This window comes from Phascolarctos cinereus, unplaced genomic scaffold (genome assembly GCF_003287225.1).
Source record: "Phascolarctos cinereus isolate Bilbo 61053 unplaced genomic scaffold, phaCin_HiC Scaffold_3;HRSCAF=262, whole genome shotgun sequence".
NCBI classification, from domain to species: Eukaryota; Metazoa; Chordata; class Mammalia; order Diprotodontia; family Phascolarctidae; genus Phascolarctos; species Phascolarctos cinereus.
This window is the reverse complement of record NW_027555736.1, coordinates 90,587,359-90,592,008: the sequence shown is the minus strand read 5'-3', so window position 1 is coordinate 90,592,008 and position 4,650 is coordinate 90,587,359. Positions and strand designations below refer to the sequence as shown.

The 4,650-nt window shown below is 41.8% G+C and overlaps 1 pseudogene; it reads right to left on the bottom strand.

The window, feature by feature from the left end:
- Positions 1-1,558: 1,558 nt before the first annotated feature.
- Positions 1,559-4,249, bottom strand: LOC110209610 (prolactin-releasing peptide receptor-like; annotated as a pseudogene).
- Positions 4,250-4,650: the final 401 nt, after the last annotated feature.

The window sequence follows — 4,650 nt, the reverse complement described above, 5'->3', positions numbered from 1 at the left end:
TGGAGAAAACACTAGAGAATAAAGGTATGTGCCTGGTGCCAGCCAAATCCTGAATACTGATTTCTGGTTTCAAAGGCCAGACAAGTCCTGAATACTGATCTCTAGTTTCACCTGTTGTCATTACAATTTCTGACCTTGAAGTTTCCTTTTTACTTCCACAGAGAAGCATTTGGTGATGAGAGGCAGGAGAGTTAATATTCTACCATTTAGTGACAGTATTGTAATCTGCTGAATGACTTCAAAATAACTAAGAGGTCTTGTGTCTTTTTTGACTCCAGTGAGGAGCTGATCTGACAGGTTGTGTCTTATATTATATCTTAATTCACAAGTCTCTTGCTAGTCTATCAAATATGCATATATGTTTGGGAGCTGGTATTTTTTAGGCTAGTTGGCTTTCCAGATCTACAGTCAATCTGTACTATACTATACTTGGGCTGTATCCCTGTTCAGTATTTTTAACTTGTTTATTTGGCCTTCAGGGGAATTGAGTATTTGTCCTCCACAGTCTGTGTGTGGCAGTGGATTTTTCTGTTCTGTCCCTGAGTAAATGTCTTCTATTAGTTCATGTTGTAGGGCTAATACATGGAAGTTCACTATCTTCCAAATTTGTCTTGACAGAGTCAATACCTAAAGTCAGAGAGCAGACTTTGACTTATTGCAACGATGTAGAGAGAACATTATAATACACATCATGTACTTTGTGTATATATATCACATCAAATGACATAAATTGAGTTCTCATTATGTGCAAGGCATCATATGTCTACATATGATAGGCCTTCGTTTGTCTATATACAATGTTTTGCTCCACTTAGATGATTGACACCTTTTCTTCCTTTCTCATTACTGATTCATTTTGATTCTCCCAATACTTCTTTGGGACTGGAGGCTGTTAGGGAAGAGAATGAGACTTTTTTATCTCTCTGGTTTGATTGTAATTTTTAAAGTAGGATGCTAAGTGATTTAAAAGTGAAAGCCTCTTTCATATACAAAAGACTGATTCTGCAAAGCTCTAGGCATTAAAAATTCTGATTTTCCAAAAATCATTGAGAATATATAAGTTCACAGTGACTAATTGATTTGAAATTATTTCTCATTTGGGTGCTTTTATAAATCTACCCTGCTTCAGCCCTTAGGGAGATACAAAGAAACCTTACCATCAATAAACTTTCTACTTTAAATACTATCTCCATACCCTGCCTCCTTTCTTAATTTCATTATTTGTCAGCAACCATCGAAATGAACAGAAGACACTCAAATACTAAGTTACTTTTTCTGAAATGGGGGAGTGGTGTCTGTTTGTTGTGTTTTGGGTATCAAAAAGAAAAGAAGAAAGAAGCACTTTGCCTCTTCCATTGTGTTTCTAAACAATAGCACACAGACCCCAACAAACCACACACACACCGAAAGTCAGCATTTAGACAGGACAGATATATGAACAAGACAGGCAAGCCTCTATTTTTCATTCTCTGGCATTGGCATCACTCTGACCTTTCAAAGGACAGGGAACTCTTCAAAGCAAATGTTTGTGGATATCAGGGTCAGGTAAAGAGGCTTCCTAGATGACAATACTGATGGTCACGTTTTGTGCATAGGGTGAAATCTTCCAGGGCCAAGAGAACAGCATCCTATGCAGCTCCTCATGGAAGCTGTCATGAAGCCATGCATAAAGGAAAGGGTAGCAGCAAGCAAAGCTCATGGCAAATCAGTGGCAGAACAGCCCAATCCAAATATGTAGGGATTGACGGCATCAGTGTCAAGATCCCACAGCAGGTTCAAAATGTGTAGAGGAGGGCAGCTAGGTAGTGCAGTAAATAGAGCATCAGCCCTGGAGTCAGGAGGACCTGAGTGCAAATCTGGACTCAGACACATACACATTCACTAGCTATGTGACCCTGGGCAAGTCACTTAACCCCATTGCCTAGCCCCCCCAAAAAAAACTGCTTAGGAAAGTCTGTACCAAAAACAAATGTGTAGAGGAAACCAACAGAGAGCAAATGCCATAACCACAATTACCAGCAAGCAGAAGGTCCTGTGGCGTTGTGTCCTGTCCCAATCAGCTCAGCTCTGGGTAACTCAGCCTAGCACAGCCCAGTTCTGGAGTTTGAATGAGATCCGGATGGCAGACATCAGGATGAACAGCAAAAGGAGTAGGCAAATGACCAGTAGTAGCCCACAGTCATAGACTTGGTGCTGACATTCTTGGCAACCCCAGAACCCCTCATGGAGCCTCACTGCAGCAGACAGGGCCAAGCATGTAGATAATGACCAGATAGCTAATATCCCAGGGCACTGAGACACAGGGAGATATGTCAGCATAATGGGTGCACCAGCATGAAGTCATAGTCCACAGCGATGGGAGTCAGGATAAAGACAGACAAATATCTACTGGTTGCAAAAAGAAAATAAAGTGTCACAAGTTACCTCCAAAGACCCAGCCCTGGGGCTCAAAGGCATAAGCTAAGATCAAGGCACACATGCAACACACATGAGTACACCAGAGAAAGCCAGATTAACAGTGAGAAAGTTGGTCACATTGTGCATCTTATATGTCCGTTCAATCACATATATGAGGAGACAGTTGTCCCCCAGTCCCACCAGCATCAGCATAACATACAGGAACAGGATCAGCCCTTTTAGCTGTTGTACCAGCTGTAGGTCCTTGAATGAGCACCGTGACTCCTGACCCAAACTTCTAGATGTCCCATTGCTGGAGAATTTTGGTATGCTCTGGTTAGCTTGACCATTTCCTTAAGTCTGCAGCCATTGGTATTGACTAGGGCCTCCAGGGCTTTGAGTGGATATTGAGTCCATGGATACTTGTCTGAAGAGGAAAAAAGTGAGTTCAGACCTGTGTGTATATTCATGAATAGAGAAGATTCTTCCACACTTCCCTCCTTCCACACCCAAACCCCCAAAATTTGTGTGTACATATGTACACTGTATACACATATTACATATACACATACATTCCATTCTATGTGGATATGATACAATATTGCATTTTATAATATTTCTACCTCATCTTATCCTATAGTACTTTATATTCATTCATTAGGTATATATGACATGTATTTTCATTTGTATTATATTTATGGATGTCTCATCTTCTCCTACACGGAGGAAAGAGAACATGTAATGTTCTTTTTTTCAGCCCCTCAGCTCCTAGGGCAGAGTCTTGCACACATTTGGCATTTAATAAATGTTGGTTGAGTGAATTACACCATATGCACACACATATACATACATATGTACATGTATATATTATATACATGATATATATATTATATATATATGTATGTATATATACCATGTACTTTAATTCCTATAAAAATGACCATCTTATGAGTGACCAAGCAGAGTCAGATCCTGGAACATAGCCTCACCTTGTTTATTAGGACTGGTGTCCAGAGGGCTGGGTCATTGGTACTGACAGACAGCAGAAGTGCAGAAGTTCCTTTCTCCAGGCTCTTTTACCATCACTGCATCCTCAGCACTAGTCTCTCCTTGGATACTGAACTAGATCTAGTAGTTTACTAGAGGGAAATGGGTATTTGAGAATGGAAGGAGAGAGTGCTTCTCCTGCTGTCATCCTACTTGGCCCTTCCTTCCCTGCACTTTGGCTCTGCCATTTTGGGGAAGCTAAGAATATTTGTATGCCTCTGGTTAAGATACTACAAAAGAAATAAGCATAATAATGAGGAAAGGGGAATCTGCCTTTGAAGGAATGGACTGTAGGTGAGAACTTACAGAACTCAAGGAAATTTTAAAAACTTGCTGCTGGAGGTGGTTCTGATTGCTCTGCCTCTGCCTCTTAGGAACAGCCCCGGATATGAAAAGAAAGGAGGTCGGAAGGTGTTGATACACGAAGCGCATGTATTATCAAGGAAACAAGTGCAAGGATCCAGACTCAGCATGTAGTCCTGCTGGCCCCATTTAGGATCTAAGAGGAAGCTGGAGGGGAGAATGGACGGACACAAGGTGTGTGATAGCAAAACTGAATAATTTCAGAGTCCATTGTGTTTTTTGACTTGGACTGATGCAGTAGTTCAATACAGGCATTTACAGCGGTCTGCTGTAGTGATTTAATATTTAGAAGGCAGCAGTGAGGAGTGACTACACAAACTTTCATGGAGAGGGTGGCGTTTTGGCTAGAAACGTTCCTTCGTTCCAGCCCGCTCGCTCCACCATCACCACCCCCTCCCCGATTCTTTTCATTACCCCAACACCACTCCTCCCACCCTCGCATTTTCCCCCTTCTGTTTCCCTTCCAGAGGGAGGTATTCTGGGAGAGACAGTTGCTAGGAAAAGGTTCAGCACTGAGGACAGCTCCATGGGGTTCTGGAAGCCTCTGAATGAGACAAGGATAGGAGCCACAGGGACTGCGCTTTTCTAACTGGGTTGCTCATTTTTTCCAGAGGAGCAAAAGAGACCTGTCCATGGAGAGAAAGGGAGAGAAGGGGTGTGCCAGGCTCATTTGCAGCAATTTTTCCAGTCAGCACCATAGCCTGAAGTTAACATATTACCGATGTTAGGAATAAAAAGAAGAAACATTACTGAAAGAATAGAAAGAACAATTGGTCAACTGCTTGGAGGGATGCATTCGCTGTTCCTGTAGGTGAGGATCATAGGAAATTAAGAGATAATGGT